This window comes from Chenopodium album, chromosome 27 (genome assembly GCF_948465745.1).
Source record: "Chenopodium album chromosome 27, dcCheAlbu1.1, whole genome shotgun sequence".
NCBI lineage: Eukaryota > Viridiplantae > Streptophyta > Magnoliopsida > Caryophyllales > Amaranthaceae > Chenopodium > Chenopodium album.
The window spans coordinates 35,343,965-35,364,890 of record NC_137860.1 but is presented as its reverse complement, the minus strand read 5'-3'; the positions used below and the strand labels follow the sequence as shown (position 1 = coordinate 35,364,890).

General features: G+C 36.9%; 2 pseudogenes; both read right to left on the bottom strand.

Moving 5' to 3' along the window:
- Positions 1-8,339: 8,339 nt before the first annotated feature.
- Positions 8,340-10,846, bottom strand: LOC145620158 (putative F-box protein PP2-B12 pseudogene; annotated as a pseudogene).
- Positions 10,847-12,168: 1,322 nt separating this feature from the next.
- Positions 12,169-20,086, bottom strand: LOC145620157 (putative F-box protein PP2-B12 pseudogene; annotated as a pseudogene).
- Between the last annotated feature and the right edge of the window lie 840 nt (positions 20,087-20,926).

Sequence of the window (20,926 nt, the reverse complement as noted above, 5' to 3'; positions counted from 1 at the left end):
TGAATCGATTGTTCTCTAGTTACTTTTTTTACTCCCATTTGATGAGAATATTACATTAATTAGCTTGTTATATGCTTCATATTAAACATATCATAATACAAGTGTCATATATTATTCATATGTATGTATATATTTGGTTAGTTTATGCTTTATTAATTGTGGACAACCACTTAAATGTCAATCGAATGTACAAAATTAGAATTTGAAGAAATAATCCTATCGTAAATGTCTTACTTCAATAAGTATTTTTTTTTTTTTTTTTGAAACATAATTAATTATTAACTAAGAAGTATAATTCAGACTGTTTTAGTTAGAAATTATCAGAAAGCTGATTGTTCATTATTTTATTTTCTCACTGCATGGTAATAATACTTTCATTTTCCTGAGTTAAATCTAATGCAGTTCATATCTACTTTAGATGAATAATGCACCCTCATCTCAATTCCATCCCACAAACTTGTTTATACAAACAAATTTTCGTTCGGATTCTTGATTGACTAATGGTACACCGTACATCCAAGGGATTATGAAGGGTTTTATTGGGCTCATTAAGTTTTATGTCTTGTTAAAATTTACTCCTTTTTTCCTTTTATTAGAGTCCTGTTGAAACCTATTGTAACCCACTTATGAGTGTCCCACATTGGAGAAAGAGGAGAGATGGTTTCATTTTATAAGGTAGAGGAGTACCTCCTACTATTGCCAATTGGTTTTAGTATGGAAGCTCCAAAGCCTTGTTTGTGGACCTGACTCTCCTCTTCTTTGTTTACTGACATACCGAAACCCTCCTTCTTTATCCAAGCTTAGGACTGGCAGCGGGAGCCAGAGTAATCACGGAATAATTATTTTTGGCTCATGTAGCTGACCTCACTTATGGGATTAAGGCTTTGATTGATTGGTATAGAAGTACATAATAAAAGTGACAGGTCTGATAAGTAGAGGCGGGGCTACAAATGCTAACTCTGAAAGTGGCCCGGTGCAATTTTGTTGAATTGAGACCTAAAATTAATTTTTTAAGGAAAAGTATGTTACTAAATTAAAAAGTCGGGGCCCTTTTATAATAGTTTCACTTAGGGACATGTGCGGTCGACCACCTTGCACATGCTCAGAACCAGGGGCGGAGCTATAGGGGGGCTGGCAGAGGCCCGGCCCCTGCAGCCCAATCCCACGGCCTTATTTTTTTATTAATTGGCCCCTGCAACTTTTTATGATATATACTAAAAACTCAATTAATTAGAATTAAGATTCTGTTGGCTTAATGGATAGTGGGTTTTGGAATTTTCCTCATGAGTCAACTTTCGATCCTTACAGTCACCAAAATTTTTTGGTTTTTTTTTTTTTTTTTTTAATTTTTTGTTTATTTGTGAGAACATTAAAGAGTAATCCAAAGTTGACTCTTTGAGTTATTTGAGTCTTTGACTCTTTTTTTTTTTTTGAAGAAAACTTTGACTCCTTATTGTTAAACTTCATTCTTAACTCCAACAATTTGTTTTTTTGCCTAAAATTTCTACAAGTACTAACTTATTCAACTCTAATATAAATGATTTTTTTTTTTTTTCATTTCTTCAATCTTCTACTTGTATTCAATCACGTAAACTTTTTTTAAAAAATTATCGACTTCATTTTACAAATTAAAAAAATAAAATTAGCTTTTTTCTAATTGTTTAGTACTAACTTGTCTATAGATCACTTTTTTTATACGATATACTACCCCGTTTAATGTTTTATGCAACTTTAGAATATTTTATACCTCACAAATAATACTCAAAGTTGCACAAAACATTTAATAGAGGTAGTAATAGATATAATCATGAAATTAAAAACTCTTTAATTTTAGAGTACGAAGTTGATAGTCAATGTGTGGATTTTACACCAATTTTATACATAGAAAAATAGGTTGCCAACAATTTTAACATGTAAATCTATTATTGACATTTATTTATATGAAAAATTATAAACTGTGATTAAAAAAATGTTATAATAATAAGATATATATGTATATATTGATTCAACCATCGGCCCCGTAGCTAAAAAATCCTGGCTCCGCCCCTGCTCAGAACCACCCTTGCTGATAAGATGAAACCTGATAGCACAGAAATTTACTCTTCTGATGGTGGCATCGGTGTAGTATCCTCGTTAACTGGTGGTGAAGGTGGTGGTGGTGATGGTGAAGGCGGTGGCGGTGGTGGTGTAGAAGGTGGTGATGGTGAAGGTGCAATTGGTGGACCATTGAGTGGAGGACTGGGCGCCAGAGCATCAGCATCATCCGGTGGCAGAGTGTCGTCCACCCCTAACGGTGGAGAGAACGAATCATCATCATCATCCGGTGGCAGAGTGTCGTCCACCCCTAACGGTGGAGAGAACGAATCATCATCATCATCCGTTGGTGGTATTTTGCTTGGTGGTGTTACTGGCGGTGGAGTAGGATTGATGATTGGAACTGATGGCGATGGAGGAGTAGTCCCCCCAAGTGGTGGAGGAACAGAACCATCTGCGGGCAGCTCCATAGGTGGAGTTGGTGGTAAATCTGGTTGGGAAATGTTAAGAAAAAATAATGCCAGACTAAACACCTTAGCAGGCGGCAATGCAGAGGCTGGTGCGAGTGCAGGCGGAATGGCCATTTGAGGTTGGGATTTGGTGATGAAAGCCATACTTGCCAGTGTTATAACCACTAATAGTAAACTCTTCATACTACTATGGCCTTCCATTTCAATTATATTTTGATCCCACAAAGTTTGAGACTTTATATAACTCTTGGGATGGTTTAACAAGATCATTATTCCATCAAATTGCCTTAAATTACATAAAAGTTATAATGTCCAAAAATATTGACATGATCTTTTCATTCATTTGACAATTTGAAAACTGCAGAGTTGTAAGTGCCTTTCCATGAATCAATTAAAAATAAAGAACTAGTAAGCTAGCTAGCTTTAAAACACAATAACATTGTAATGTTTTTTTTTTTTTTTTTTTTCTTACTCCCATTTGATGAGAATATTACTTGAGTTAGCTTGTTATATGCTTCATAGGAATCTTATCATAATACAAGTGTCATATCTTCTTCAATTCATATATATGTATATACAATATACATGGTCAGTTTATGTTTGATTATGTTGTGGACAACCACTCAAATGTCAATCGAATGTACAAAAATAGACTTTTAAGAAATAAATACTCATATTGTAAGTGTCTTGTGTTAATTCAGATGCTTAATTCAGGTTGTTAATGTTGGGTTTGAGAGTGTGGAGAACGGTTCAAGAAGGCAAAGGGGGGTGCATAGCTTAAGAGTTTAAGCTATGGGCTATTGCTTGGTGTTAAGCAATGGTGGATGACAAAGGGTTGACTTCAATTGACCATATCTCAAGATCTAGAAGTGATATTGAGATGATTCAAGTTGGAGGTGATAGCTCGTCTCAAGAGCTTTCCAACGACTGGTCATAAGCTAAATTTGGCCAAGAAACGAGGAAGATATGGCTGTTTTACGAGAAGCTGTTTTGCAGGGGAAAGCGGAGCGGCCGCTCCTCTTGTGGGAGCACCCGCTCCTCTCTATGGGAGCGCCCGCTCCATAGAGGCTCGTTTTGCCTTTTCTTCCAGTTTAATGGTGCGGCCGCTCCTGTCCATTGGAGCGCCCGCTCCATTGGGTTTCTCGGGGCTCTGTTTTCGCGTTTGAGCCTCGGTTTTTACGGTTTTGATTTCTCCTTTGCTAGTTACTTATAATCTTAGCCCTTGAATTATATTTAGCACTATATATACTCATGATTTGTCATTGTAAGTGAGTAATAAGATGAGGGGAAAGATGTAGAGAGAGAGAGCCTCATGTAAACCCAAACACTTAGGGTTTGAGTGTTTGAGAGGGTGAGTTGGGGTGGGAGCTTTAATGGTAATTAAAGCTTGTAATCTACATCGTTCTTCATCAAATTGCTACTCCATAGTGGATTAGTGGGTTTTTCTCCCGGTTCTCGGGTTTCCCACGGTAAATTCTCCTTGTCTCGTTTATTGCTTGTTTTCCGTCTTCGTTGTTGTTAATTGTCGTTAATCGCAAACTTAGCTAGCACATTTGTTAATCCCTTTCAATTGGTATCAGAGCCAAGGTTGTTTTGGCGGTTTTTTAGGGTTAGTTTGTGTGGTATGCTTGTTGTTTGTGATTGGAAAGTCCAAAGATTGAATTTTTGGTGTTAAATTTTCAATTTTGGTGTTGTGGGTGTTCAAAATTTGAGTCTTTGGTATGAATTTCAATTGGTTGTTATTGAAATTGAAAAGTCTTGAATTTTGTGTTTGATTAACAATGGAAGACGGAGTAGGAGGATTGGAAACTATGGAGTGTTGATGTTGGAGTTGAAGGATTTCAAGAATTTCCCCATATTGATATCCGGTAGTAAACTCAACATCATTAGTGGCTATATGGTGTGTGTGAGGGAGGTCCATGGAGAAATTGTTGAGGGAACTCGGTTGAAGTTCATGGGACAATTGAGTGGTGCCTTGAAACCTTGGGAAACACATGGGTAGTCATGAGGGGTGTGTTCTTTGCGGAGGCATGGCTTGGTCGGATTGCCATTGAGGAAGAGCCATGGTTTATTTGGTGTTTCAATGGTGGAAGATGGCCGGAGAAAAGCATGTCAAGTAAAGGGGTCTCACATGGGTGTTGTGAGGTGATGTGAATCTTTGCGGTAGGCATTGTTGGTTGGATTGTCATTGGAGAGAAGCCGTGGTGTTCGGTGTTTCAATGATAGAAGAAGACCGGGAAAGACGTGCCAAGTGAAGGTGTATCATGAAGGCTCACATGGTGGTTGTGAGTGGTGAATAATGCACATGTGGTTTAGCATGTTTGAATGGCAAGTATGGGTGCTTGTTGAGGTGGGAGCATGGTAGGAGTGTTCCTTCAACAAAAGGAAAATGCCCAAAGGCTTGTGTTTGTCACGGAGGGTGAGTTTGTGTAGAGTGCGGTTGGAGTGCTTGGAGAACTAAGAAAATCCCTTAGATAACGTGATGTTTATCAAAGTTGGTGTAGACTTTGATGTTTGCTTCCTCGGTTGAGAGGAGGTGTCATTTCCTTGGTGTAGAGGAAATGGGTGTGTTGTTGAGGTTGGTTGAGATCTCAATGTTTGCATTACCTTCTTGGTGCGTAGAAGGTGGTGTGTTGGAGTTGGTGTAGACTCCGGTTTGCTTCCTTGGTGTAGAGGAAGTGGTGCTTTCTTGGTGGAGAGAAAGTGGTTTATCAAGATTGGTGTTGATCTTGATGTTTGGTCTCCTTGGTGTAGAGGAGAATGTTGTTTCCTTGTTGAATAGGAAATGGTTGTGTCGAAGTTGGTGTAGACTTCGGTGGTGTTCCTTGGTGAAGAGGACATGTGTTGCACACATGGGTGTTGTGTGTGGAAAAGCAAGTGGAGCAAAGGATGTTTTGTTCGGGTGGGAGCATGGTGAGTTGTTCCGGGAGCAGTGTTGAATTCCTTTGGCTTGTGTGTCACTTTGGAGGGTGTGTTCGGTTTAGAGCACGGTGAAGTGCTTGGAGAACATGGCAAAGTCCCTTGGTTATGTGATGAGTTTGTCAAGGTTGGTGAAGACCTTGATGTCACTTCCTTGGTTTAGAGGAAGTGGGGTTGTTTTCTTGGTGTAGAGAAAACGGATCTTTGCTATGGTGATTAGCAAAGATGTTGATGACGATGGTTGGCTTATTGTGTTGGTGTGATCTCGTGATTATAAGCAAATTTCTGGGTTGGGAGATTGTGAGGCTTATGAAGAGATGTTGGAGCACAATGGAGAAGCCATGAGAGTATATGTGTAGTGTGTTTGTTCTCACACTTGAACCGATCTCCAGGTGGGAGATTGTTGGGTTTGAGAGTGTGGAGAACGGTTCAAGAAGGCAAAGGGGGGTGCATAGCTTAAGAGTTTAAGCTATGGGCTATTGCTTGGTGTTAAGCAATGGTGGATGACAAAGGGTTGACTTCAATTGACCATATCTCAAGATCTAGAAGTGATATTGAGATGATTCAAGTTGGAGGTGATAGCTCGTCTCAAGAGCTTTCCAACGACTGGTCATAAGCTAAATTTGGCCAAGAAACGAGGAAGATATGACTGTTTTACGAGAAGCTGTTTTGCAGGGGAAAGCGGAGCGGCCGCTCCTCTTGTGGGAGCACCCGCTCCTCTCTATGGGAGCGCCCGCTCCATAGAGGCTCGTTTTGCCTTTTCTTCCAGTTTAATGGTGCGGCCGCTCCTGTCCATTGGAGCGCCCGCTCCATTGGGTTTCTCGGGGCTCTGTTTTCGCGTTTGAGCCTCGGTTTTTACGGTTTTGATTTCTCCTTTGCTAGTTACTTATAATCTTAGCCCTTGAATTATATTTAGCACTATATATACTCATGATTTGTCATTGTAAGTGAGTAATAAGATGAGGGGAAAGATGTAGAGAGAGAGAGCCTCATGTAAACCCAAACACTTAGGGTTTGAGTGTTTGAGAGGGTGAGTTGGGGTGGGAGCTTTAATGGTAATTAAAGCTTGTAATCTACATCGTTCTTCATCAAATTGTTACTCCATAGTGGATTGGTGGGTTTTTTCTCCCGGTTCTCGGGTTTCCCACGGTAAATTCTCCTTGTCTCGTTTATTGCTTGTTTTCCGTCTTCGTTGTTGTTAATTGTCGTTTATCGCAAACTTAGCTAGCACATTTGTTAATCCCTTTCAGTTAATTGTTATAGTTTGAAGCTTTCAGAAAACTGCTTGATCATTATTTTTTATTTTTCTTACTGCATGCATGGCAATAATTGATTTAATGAAATTTATATCTACTTTAAATGAAATAATGCATGGAATCTCATCAGAATTTCATTCTCAGGTGCAAATAAAAGAACTTGGCAGATCAGGCATAATTTTCTTTACTCGCTCTATTGTGTTATCGAATATACTAGCTTGTCTAATATAATATAAGTATGTTTAACGCGAATGACAACATTCATTATTATTTAATCATTCTTGCTCAAACTTTTAACATTATAAGTTGGCATATAAATACATGTTTCATTCTTCCCTGTACCATTTGAGTGTTAAATACTTGTAGAAGAAATATTCAAAACTAAACATTTGATGAACACAGGAAACATACTACGAAGTATATAATTTGTACATATTAGAGCTGATATAAGTATGGTGTTTTTACATTGGTTGTTAATAGAAAGTTGAGCTCCAGGGAATCTATTCCTCAGCTGGTGGCGGTGGTGGTGGTTGAATGTCGTCGTCTGTTGGTGGTTGAACATCAGTATCTGAGGTTTCAGGCGGTGTTGTAGGAGGGTTAAACATAGGAGATGGATTGAAAGCAGTCTTAGGTTCCGGTGGTGGGGAATTGACTGCTCCTAATGGTGGTAAAGGTTGGGAACCATCTGTGGGTGGTTCAGGCAGGCGCGGAGCTGGTTGTGGATTGTCAGCAGGCATAGGTTCTGATGGTGGTTGTGCCTCCTCTAAAGGTGGAGGAACGGATCCATCATCTAAAGGTGGACGTGGTTGAAAAGATGGTGGTGGTGGTAGAGTGGGAGCGATCACAGGTGTTCGCGGTGGAGGTGACACCGGCCTTGGAGGGGGCACCGTGGTTGGAGTTGATAAAGGAGGCGGTGTCCTTGGAGTTGGTGGTAAACTTGCTTGGAAAATATTTTGAAAAATTAAAGCCAGACTAAACACCTTAGCAGGTGGCAATGATGGGGCTGGCCCGGGCACAGGCCCTGGCGGCATGGCCGTTTGAGGTTGTGATTTGGTAGTAAAAGCCATAGTTGCCAGTATCATCATTAATAGTAAACTCACCATACTACTATGATGGTCTGCCATATACTAGTATATTTTATTTTGATTACATAAAATTTGTGTTATGTTATATACGACTCTTGGAAAGATATAGTATCAGAAATATTTGCCTTAAATTACATGATATAAGAATGTGTAAAAACATATATATCACCATTTTATTTAATTGACTTGGAATTGCTTGTTTTACGTACGTGTCTCTCCAATCAATTAAGAAGAAGAGAATCAGTATAACTATCCTAGCTTTAAAACTCACTACTTAACTTTCTCAATGCTTCATATTCAAAGGGTTTAAAATTTCAATACTCCTTGTATAAGCAATAAGATGATGATAAGTATTAATAAACCTTTAGCATTTGACTACTATTTCTTGAATTGTATATATATAGTTTTTAAGTTCATGTCATTTTCTTTTACTAAGATCAATATATATAAGTAATATAAGAACAATACCAAAATGTAATTAAAAACTAATGAACATGCAAATTGTTTATCAGAATTATTATTCAAACCAATGTATCATTTGTTCATTGGTACATTATTTTCAATCCATAAACCATTTACTCAATTACTGGCCTAATCTCAATTCCTTCAATAACTAAACCACCTTTAGTAGTCCCAGTCTTAACCTCCATTAGCGAAAACATCACTTGTTCAACATCTTCTGTAATAAAAAATTCCCCAATTTCGACCTCAATCCACTCATCTAACCTCTCCTTCGGAAGATTAACACCCTCTTCTGGCTCCTCAGCACCTCCTAATGGATATAATTCATAATCCTCGTCGACTATACCTCCACGACGTGGGTCTAAATAGACCCTCCCGGTCACCACTTGGCCTCCTGAAGTTTCGATAACAGCCTCTATGGGATAATCATAAAAATTCCAGGCGCTACTTGTAACATGGAACACAAGGTATGCACCATACTTGGAGTTTGGAGATAGCATCGACGTTGTGATTTCCCCTTTTATTTCAAACCACCAAACATATTCAAGCCTAGCTATTTCAGCAAACCTATTGATGATAAAAATAAGGCAACATGATCAACCATTAGTGAAAGATAACAAGTCGAAATAATGTAACTGATATATTTTCTGATATCTCATATCTCTAATCCTAACAGTAACATCAACAACTAATGTTAAGAGATCAAATATGAGTGAAACGAACCTCGATCTAGGCACAAACTCCTTGGCAAGCCACCATTTCCAGTAAGCTGGGGTGTCACCCCATGCTATGTCTAGCCTCCTTGCAGAAAGTGTGCAACACTTTTTTCCAGTTGCTTTTTCAAGCGAAAACCTCTGATCAAGAGTACAACAAAAATGCATCAAACCATCAAATGTAACAAGCAACGATGAACTGTATAGTATTAGCTACTATTGGTGTAATATTAATGCAAAAGAATGTGTCATATATAACTCTTTAATTCTTATACTTCCTTTGACCTTTGTTTCTCCATCGTAAAACATATACGTAGTAAAAAACATTAGGAATCTCAAACCTTACTCTAAGTTGTTACTTGTAAGAATTTCACAATTTTTTAGTAAATGATATGGGGATTCTAAAATATTTTGCTAATGTAGTAGCCGTGCATAGATCGAGTGTATATATAACATATACTTGTTTGTAAGTAATATAACTAGATGCGTTGGGATTATGAAATTGGTAAGACAATAATTAATTGAACACAATGAACATCACATTTATCTTGTTTTTTTTTCTGTTTTAGAAATAATGGTGGAACATGTGACAGATAAGCCTTTTACTAGATCTACCTAGATATAAAATTTATTTTTTTTCAACGGGAACATACATATAATAATAAAGTATAATATACATAGAATTTTGTACAATCCTAGGGTACCGTGCTTTGTATTTCGTCAGCAACCATTACCATACTTGTAAGTTGTCAATGCATGATTTTGACCACTAAAGTATAATTAAATGTTAATAAAATTATTAAACTTCACATTAATGTCTAGTATTTAATAACATATTGCATTGTTTTTTTAATACAAAATAAAAAAATTATAGTCAAAGTTCGTATATGAAATTGAAAAAATAAAAATAAAAAAAAAATAGAACACAGAGTATATACTAACTTTAATTTAAACTAGGGTAGCTAACGCGCGCGATGCGCGCACATAGCTAGTCAAATCTAGAGACTCTTTTGGCTTGGTCTTAAAATCATAAATTTAGTTGTTGACAGATTTAATGACAAAAAAAAATATGTAAACACTATGTTTATGAGTATATAAAAGTCTAAGACAACTAACATTAAAGCATGAGAGCAAATAAGTACATAATTAAATATTTTAGAGGGTATAATTGTCCAAACACTATTCATTAAAAAAACTTGTATACATTAATGAGGGTATATATGTAAATACACATTTTAAAGGGTATACTTGGCATTACACTATTCATAAGAGTAACTTTCTACTTTTTATAAGGTAGGGATATACGATTGTGATTAAAACAATTACGGATTATCTATTTTAGTTATAGACCAAAGTAATCTAGCTATCATGTCCAATTGGATTTTTTTTTTTTTAAACCATGTCAATCCATGAAAACCAAGTCATCATTTCTAAAACAATTATTTTGAAACGAAAGGATTATTTACAAAACCTGCTGAATAAAAAACACTGAATTATACCACTAATTCAATGCAAAAGAAATCAGAAAACAAAACTCAAATTAAATTCAAATGACCAAAAAATTAAATTACCATCAATCCATCGTCAATGAGAAGAGAATTATCAGCGAGATACATAAAGAGGTCCTTCTTCGGGAGATTATTCAGCATAAGAACATGATCAACGTTGGATGACCGTAAGATAATTTTACGATAATCCGACGGCAGAAAACGATCCCAAACAAGGTCGGAGTTAGCAATGGCGCTGAAGGCCGTAGAGAGCGCAGCGATACGACAAGCATCACGAGGGGTGGTGAATGAAATCACGGTTGCAATGGATTCATCCGGAAGGTTGTTAATAGTTTTTTTAACGATGTAAGAGAAATTTTGTCTTTCGAATTCTAATTGTTCTGCGATTTCTCTTGCCATTTTCAATGTTTTAAGGATTATTGTTTGCTTAGGAATTTGGTGTGAGAGTTTAGTAGTGGTGTATGTTATGTTATATAGATGGTAAAAGGTGGCAAAGTAAACTTAGGGTGTAAGGTTTTTGTTTTGAACCCTAATAAATGGTAATAAAATCAATGTGATTTCTTTTGATTTGGATGAGATATCAATACTGCCAAGTGCCAAACTATCTGATCCAATCCGTTTTTAAAAATAAATGTTCTATTTTGAATTTTGCATTATTTACAAACTACACTTTGATTTTCGTTGGTCTTTCATTTATACATACATAAAGCTAAAAATAGTCATGTGTGTACTTTAGAATATCATTCAACTACAGAGTACCAGTATAATTTATATTTTTTGATGATTAATTTTATTATTGGCCATCAATGTTTCATATTGGCAAATGTGGTGGTCAAAGTAGTGGAGCATTTATTTAGAAACTAAGGAGTAGAAGTGTGAAGCTATATATATTACGATTCAAAGATATACGTACTAGTTAGGGGTAACGGTTAACCTAACTCGTATTCAATTTTTAAGGAATCAATATATATACAGAGCAATAAATACGATGTACCATGTAAGTAGCTTTATAGCTTACTTATTACGTCCTTCTAAAACAAATAGATACATTGTAATCTAAATTATTCTAAAACACATAAGAATTAAAAACTTAGGGTTTAAGATTTTTTTTTTTTTTTTTTTTTTTTTTTTGCGGGAGGGTCTAATTAAGTTCTGTTGTGAACCCTAATAATGATAACGAACTCGGTCATTTTGATTTGACTAATGTATACCAACCTTTACCATAGCAATTATTTTTCGGATGAAGATGTATCACGAGTATTTAACGTATCTCTCTAACATTAGTTTTTGCAATTATTTCTTATAGATTAAGCTATATATTCCAAATAATTTCTAACAAGTGGCTATGGACACTTAATAAACTAACTCATATCCGCTTTTAAAAAATTAACATATGACGTAACAAATAAACTATTAAACCTACTTATTCACTACCTAGTACTTTGTTTTTTTATCATAATAATTCTCCAAAATTGATTTTATCATAATTAAATTGATACCATGTGATCTAATCCATATTAAACTGGGCCAAAACAACTTTTCCACACTGTAACAAGTGGACTTGGATTTGGTAAGAAGGGTCAACCACTTGACCATTAAGACTCCATAAACAAAGTAATATCGCTTGGTCTTGATGCGCATATATAAATTAATTAGTGAGGCTGTTTGGTTCAATTATTCCCCTATGTTTTTCATAAGAACCTTTTTTTTTTTTTTTTTTTGTGAAAACATAAGAACATTATATATAACTATATAAGTAATATAAGCACAATACAAAATGTAATTAAAAAAAAAAAAAAAAAAAAAAACTAATCAACTTGCAAATTGTTTGTCATCAGAATTATTATTATTCAAACCAATGTATGAATGTATCATCTGTTCATTGGTACATTATTTTCGATTTCACTCCTTAATTACCATAAACCATTACTCGATTATAGTATAGGCCTAATCTCAATTCCTTCAACAACTAAACCAGCTTTAGCAATCCCAGCCTTAACCTCCATTAGTGAAGACGTCACATGTTCATCTTCCTCTCTAGTAATAAACTCCCCAATTTCGACTTCAAGCCACCCATCTTTCCTCTTCTTCGGAAGCTTAACATTCTCTTCTAGCCCCTCATCGTCGAATGATGCAACTAAATCATACTCGCGATCATATATACCTCCACGACGTGGATCTAAATAGACCCTCCCAGTCACTACTTCGGCTCCAGCAGTTTCAACCGCAACATCTAGGCCTCTAGGGGAAGATCATAGAATTTCCAAACATTACTCGTAACCTCGAACACTAGGTATGCACCATACCTTGTGTTTGGAGACAACATTGACGTTGTCATTCCCGCATTTATTTCAAACCACCAAACATATTCAAGCCTTGCTACTTCAGCAAACCTGTTGATTAATAATATATATAAGGCAACATAATTAATCAACCATAATTAGTGAAATGTAACATTAACAATTAACGTTAATGAGATCGAATACAAGTGAAATGAACCTCGATTGAGGCTCGAAATGGGTTAGCCAATTCCAGTAAGTTGGTGTATCACCCCATGTTATGTCTAGCTTCCGTGCAGCAAGTGTGTAACACTTTTTGCCACTTGATTTCTCCAGCGAAAAACTCTGATGAAAGTTCAATTTTTTGGTTGTTACAACAAATAAAATTGTATTGAATTTTTCTATCAAATTTAACAATGATGATTCATAAGTCATAAGTCATACATAAGTCATAAGTCTTATACTTCTTTTGTTTCTCAATACATGCAACATGAGTTAAAAAATATTAGAAATACTGCGATCTTAGTTATTAGGAATTTCTTATAGACAGTAGGCCGGAAATCTAAATCCTTTCACAACTAAGGAAATGATTAATGGGAATTCGAAAATTAATACTCCGTATTTTGCTAATGTATTAGCCATGCATAGATCGAGCTCTTATATAACTAGAATTAGATGCGGGGTTAGGATTATTAAATTGGTAAGAGACTAATTTTTTTTTTTTTTGGCTGAATGTATGGCTGATCCATATATTAAATAAACAATTGGAAATACAGGAAGAAAGACCATTTTACTGATTTTGGTTGTCATAAATCTTTTTTTTTTTTTTTTTGACAGGAAGATGGGGATTTTATTAATTGCTTAAAACGTCAAAGATTACAGCATCCAATGCACACTCAGGCACCTCCTTCATCCAAATTCTCATAACCTCAAACATAACACTACAATTGAGCAAGCCTATGAGCTACCCCATTCCCTTTTCTACCAACATGTGAAGAAGCAAAACTACTACAAGATTCAGCTAGCTTAAGAATATCACTAATGATTAGCCCAAATCTGGAATTCTGAGTTTTTTATGCTTTAAGTGTTGATGCAGCTTCAAGTTATCAGTTTCCAGGATTATGCTTCGAAAGCCAACTTCAATGGATATTGTGAGAAGATGTCTAGCAGCAAGGGCTTCTCCAATGTCAGCCTCGAACTCCTCCTGCAGTCTCCAGCTTGTAGACAGCAGAACATCACCCAAGCAGTCCCTGGCCACACCACCAAGGCCAGTCGTTTTATCACTAAAGCAGGCAACATCAGAATTAATTTTGCAGACACCAGGAGGGGGCATCTTCCAACCTTGTTCAGTCACCATATTCTGATTCAAGGGAGTTGCTCTTGCTTCATTAGCCTTGACAAACTCACCCACCAAATTCACAGCTCGTTGGATAACAGACTCAATTGTGAATGATTTTTTATCAAAGCACCACGAATTCCTTTTCAGCCAAATGCCCCACATCAAACTCCAGAGTATATCCCACCATTCTCTTTTTTTGTTCTCTTTCAGTTTTTGCTGGCAAAAGGAGTTGAAAGAGATAGAATTTTCAGCATCAATGGTCAAACGAAGAGGGGAGAAATACCATATGCTCTTTGCAGCAGGACAAAAGAAAAGAAGATGCATAATGGTTTCAGAATTCTCTCCACAAACAGGACAAACATCATCATCACATATGCCTCTTTTTTCAATTTACTTCTCACAGGTAACCCTCCCTGAAGAGCACGCCAACCAAAGTTCTTGACCTTGGGAGGAACATTTGCATTCCATAACATCTTCCAGATATCATTGCAGGGGTTAGTAGATGATGACGTACCAGCAGCTTTCAGAGAATGTAAAAAAGCAAAGTAAGCACTTTTTACAGTGAAGTCGCCACTCTTTGTAAGCTGCCAAGTCCAACTATCCATTTGAGTGAAAGCAGACAGCGGAATCTTCTTTATTTCACGAGCTTCCCACTCCACAAAAGTGCTGTCAATCAGATGATAATTCCACTCTCCTTCCAAACGCAGCTCATGAACATAATTTGGTCCAGCAGGATCAATTTGAGCTCTAGGGAGGACCTTAAAATTTGGTAAATTAGGGACCCAGGGATCACTCCAAATATTGATTGAGCTTCCTGAACCCACCAATTTACACGCCCCAAGCTTCACCACATCTCTTGCAGAAAGAATTGATTTCCATGTATAGCTTGCATTAGGGGTTATTTTTGCTTCCATTAAATCAGTATGAGGGAAGTACTTTTGTTTCAGAGTACAAACCATCAGGGAATTCGTGTTGGTGATTAATCTCCAGGCTTGTTTAGCCAGCATTGCTTTATTGAAGCACAGTAAGTCACGCATTCCCAGCCCTCCTTCCTTCTTAGACACAATCAATTTATCCCATGCCACCCATGCTGTCTTATGTTCCTCTTTCTTCTGACCCCAAAAGAAACTACGGCACATACGTTCAATTTCCTTCAAAATGCTAATTGGCAAATTGAAACACTGCATTGCATAAGTAGGGATGGCTTGAGCAATTGATTTAATTAAAACTTCACGCCCGGCTTGAGAAAGATAGCCACCTTTCCACCCTTTTGATTTTTTCCAGACTCGATCCTGAATAACGGAGAAAATCCTTTTTTTTTTAACTCCCTAGGTAAGTAGGAAGTCCAAGGTATTTGTCATGTCCTTCAACAGCCTTAAATGATAACTTCATCTGAAGCGTATTCCTCTTCTCTGGCTCAACGTTTCGGCTAAAGGAGACTTCCGATTTCTCCATATTCAGTTTTTGTCCCGAAGCAATCTCATAGGTGGAGAGAATATCAAGCACATTATCCACTTCCTCCTCATTTGCTCTAATAAAAAGCAAACTATTATCCGCAAAAAATAAATGAGAGATCGGGTCCACTCCCTTTCCAATCTTCACACCATGGATGAATTTTCTTCTCTCTGCATCTCTGAGAAGGGTAGATAAACCCTCGGCACAAATGATAAAAAGAAACGGTGACAATGGATCACCTTGACGCAGACCTCTGGAAGGCAAGAAACGTCTCGATGGCTGCCCATTTACAAGAATTTGAAAAGAGGCAGTGGTCACACACTTCATAACATTTGTCACATAGCCACACGGGAAACCCAACTTCATCATCATTCTTTCCAAAAAAGACCATTCAACTCTATCATAAGCTTTACTCATGTCAAGCTTAAGTCCCAAGAAACCTATCTTCCCCTTCTTCTTCTTACGCAAATAGTGAAAGCATTCATAAGCAACAAGGATATTATCAGAAATTAACCTTCCTGGCACAAATCCACTCTGTGACTCATGAATAATATCAGGCAAGACCATTTTCATTCTATTAGCAAGCACCTTCGTCACAAGTTTGTATATCACATTACACAAACTAATAGGTCTATAATCAGCAGGAGACTCACACTCTTTCTTTTTAGGAATCAAAACAATGTAAGTCTGATTAAACAACCCAATGTCACCCCCATTATTCAAAATATCCAACACTAATTCAATAATATCCGGACCCACAATATTCCAAAATTTCTGATAAAAGAGAGCACACATACCATCGGGTCCAGGAGCCTTCGTAGGGTGCATCTGTTTGAGTGCTTGAGTAACTTCATCCGCTCTAAAAGGATCGGCAAGCATAGTGACCATTGATTCTGAGACACGAGTATCAACCAAGTCAACAATCTGACCCGTATCAACCTGGCAAGATGAACCGAATAAATTTTCGAAATGGGCAGCAAGAACCTTCGAAATTTTTTCTTCTTCATTGAAAATGTTGCCAGCTTCGTCTGAAATGGATGTGATGCTATTGCGATGGGCTCTTTGTTTGGCTTTGGCATGAAAAAATTTTGAGTTTTTGTCACCATTTTTTAGCCATTCTTGCCTACTTTTCTGCTTCCAGTACAACTCCTCTCTTTCTTCAAGCTCATTTAATCTCTCATCAGTAGCCTTCATCTAAGCTAAAACATCAGCTGTTTGATCCTCCTCCATGAGCTTCGACATTTGGGACTTCAAGGTTCTCATCTCCTTGGCAAAGCTGCCAAATTTGTCTTTACTCCACGAGCCAAGTCTTCCCGTAGTAGTGCAAAGATTAGTTCTCACATCACCCCCTCCATCCCATGCTTCACGAATAACATCCAAGCACGAATCTTCTCTTAGCCACATTTCTTCAAATCTGAAAATTCTCTTCATTTTTTTCTTTTTTTCCACATGAGCACGCTCTTTGACACAAAGAAGTAAGGGTAAATGATCGGATTTTCTTTTTTCAAGGTGAGTCACAAAAGCCCCTGCAAACATATCTTTCCATTCCATATTAGCCGTGAAGCGATCAAGTCTCTCTTGTAAATTATCTTCACCACTTTGATTGTTAAACCAAGTGAAAGGATGTCCAGTAAGAGCATCCCGTAATATAGCAGCCTCGGCATATTTGAAATTAGCTCCCCCTTGCTTCTCCGTAGACCACATCATCAAGTTAAAATCGCCCCCAACAAGCCACCGCATATTATTATTAATTGCAAGACTTTCCAAGAGAGAGTCAGTTCTATGTTTATTTCCTTCTTCCGGAAAGCCATATATCCCCGTGAATCTCCACCAAACCCACTCCTCACACTTCACATGAGCATCAATATGATTTAGGGAGTATGATTGAATCGAGATGTTCCAATCATTTCTCCAAAGCAATGCTAATCCCCCACTCCTTCTTCTGCCTTCCCCTGCACATCCAACCGCCACCATCCCTATAAATTTCAGCTTGTTTTTCACCCTTTCCATCTCCCCTTGACTAAGCTTTGTCTCTTGCAAGAACAACAAACCGGGGTTTTCCGTGATAACAATGCGCCTTAATGCATTTACTGCCTGAGGACTCCCTAAACCTCGGCAGTTCCACGATAGAATGTGTCTCATTTCTCACCAAGGGCCCAAGGAGTGGAGCCCGCCATTATGTCCGTCATGTCAGTATCATAGTAAGCCTTCACCAAGCTGCTGTCTATTGCCCTTCTTTTCCCATTATTCACCCCAGCACCATCATCAGAGTCAATCCCTTCCTCATGCTCACCCCTCTTCCTCGTACTGCCAATTGTAGTAACACTAGAGTTATTAGCCAAAGTCTTCCTATCCTTTCTAATCACCACCTTGCTCTTCTTAACATGGGGACCACTCACACTTTCTTTTATACAAGACACTGCATTTTGAGAAGAAGTTTCTTTTATTTGAGAAGGTTCGATGCCTACCAAGGAGTTTTCCTTATCATGTAATAAAATATGGGGGTTTGATGAGGAGATGTCACCCTCCTCACCATTCTTCTTACTATCAGCACACACATCATTTAAAGTCAAAGAGACTTCTTGCAACTTATCAAGCACTACCCCAATTTGCTCATTACTCACCTTTTTCACAGCAACTTTCGGTTTAGTGATGAATAAACCCTTAGCACAAGCAGGTTTATCATTCGGCAGCACATTATCTTTATCTTCCCTATTACTCTTCCATGGAGAAGCTTTCATCCACCCACCAAACTTCATGGTTGGATCATCTAACTCCCTGCAACCCTCACAATCCTTTACACCATGGCCTATCTTCCCACAAAAAAAGCAAAAGAGAGGCGGTTTTTCATATTTGACATCGAAAAATTCCTCATAACCACCACGCATCTTCACCTTAACCTTCTGTAACAAAGGTTTAGTAACGTCAATCATTACTCTAATTCTCACAGATTTATCTATTCCCATACAACCCGAACTATCCAATCTAACAAAGCGCCCAATTTTGTTCCCAAGCGCCTCTACATTAGCAGCGTTTAAGCGTCCCTTGAAAGGCAGATTGTACACCCTTACCCACATTGGGATTTCATATAATTGCACATCTAGCGGCTTCAGATTATCTTCTAGTTCCCCAAGCAATAAGGCGTCTCTGTCAAAATGCCAAGGCTGCTCATCGAGAACCCTTTTCTTGTCTCTCCAATGGTGGAATTGGAACACATATGTGTTCTTCCCAATATTGCTGATCTCTAAACCATGTCTGGGTTGCCAGACACCCTTTATTGTTGCCATGAAAGCATTGAGGTTAATATATCGTTCAGTCCATATCTTTCCTATCAACCCTAATTCCACCCTCGCTTCCTCATCCACCTCATTACCCTCAATCCATTCCACAGCGTCATCAGTACCATTATTGATGGTATTATCTATACCATCGATGTTATTCACCTCTCCTGCGTTCTCAATGATATTGTTAATATTTGTTTCTATGTTTTTATTTGGATTTGAAAGAGTCTGAATTTTTGTATCTGGTTGCTTCTTCGAGGGATTCGATTCCATGATCAAAAACTAGCACAGATTCGACCACAAAATCAAGCAAAAACCTTCACAAGAAGGAAGCCCTAGGAAAACCTAGACAAACCCTCCCAAGGAAAACCTAGAGGGAACTTTAATTTCAAGTTAATTTGTCCATCTCGGTAAGAGACTAATTAATTGACAACACAACATACCTGACATTTACCTTATATTTTTTGTTTTAGAAATGGTGGAACATGTGACAAATAAGCCCTTTACTAGTTTTAGAAATGGTGGAACATGTGACAAATAAGCCCTTCACTAAATCTACCTAAACGTAAATATTTATTTATTATTTGACGAAATATATTATATAATAAAGTGTAATTTAGGGTTTTACCGTCCTAGGGTACTGGATTTTGAATTAAGTAAGCCACCAACATTAACATTTATCCTATACTTAAAATTTTAGGTATTTATTGCATTATTATCAAGATTATTTGTTTCTCTTCATTTGAATCAATGAAAGCCAAATCATCATTATCTCTAATTCTCTACCTATTTCTACATCAACATGAATAAAATTATGTAACAATTATTTTTAAACGAAAGGATAATTTACAAAACCTGATTAAAAAATCAAAACTAGATTATACCTGCTAATTCAATGATAAAAGAAAACAGAAATAAAAATCCAAATTTAAATGATTAAAAAAAAAATTACCATCAATCCTTGGTCAATGAGAAGAGAGTTATCAGCAAGATACATAAAGAGGTCCTTGTTGGGGAGAGTATCCAACATACGAGCACCATCAACGTTGGATGACCGTAAGATAATTTCACGATAATCGGACGGCGGAAAACGACCCCAAACAACGTTAGAGTTGGCCGCAGCGTTGAAGTTTGTAGAGAGAGTCGCGACACGACAAGCATCGCGAGGGGTGGTGAACGAGATTATGGTTGCAATGGATTCTTCTGGAAGGTGGTTAATGTTTTCAACGATGTAGGAGACGATTTTTCTTTCGAATTCTAATTGTTCTACCATTTCTCTTGCCATTTTCAATAATATTAGTGTTTATTGTTTGAGGATTATTATTAATTAGCTTAAGATTTTGATGTGAGAGTTGATTATATTAGTGGCGTATGTTATTATGTATATATAGATAGTGTAAGTGGTTAAATGACCTTAGTGTTAAGTTTTTGTTTTGAACCCTAATAAATGGTAATAAACTCATTTTGATTTCTGGAATCACATAAGATATCACTTGCCATCCTCTATTTGATACTCCCTCAATCTGATCTAATTTGATTAAAAAATAAAAAAAAATTGAATTATGCACTACTTATAATTCCCTTTTTAATTTCTACAGGTGTTTTATTTATACATATAGCTAAATATAGTCGTGTGGGTACCTGTTACAAACTTACAATATCAAATTTTTACAAAGTAGTATTGTACTCCGTATTATTTATGTTAATTGATAATTAAAATTATTATTGTCAAACTAAAGTTCCGCATTGGTAAATGTGTTAGTCAAAATAGAACATTTATTATGAAATGAAAGAAGTAGAACTATGTACATTACGATTTGAAGATATACATACTAATTACGGATATATAACAGTTAACTAACTCGTATTCTGTTTTTTAAGGAATCAATATATATACAGAGTAATAAATACAATGAAAGTAAGTAGCTTTATAGCTTACTTATTACGTACAACACTTTGTAAAATATATAGATACGGTATGATCTAAACCACATCGAAACTTAGGGCATCTACAATAAGAGGTTTGTCATTGGATTTGTGGGAACTTTTTTGAGACTTGTTGACAAACCTCTTATTGTGGGAAAAGCAAAATAAGGAACAGGTTTGATTGTTTGAATATACAAAC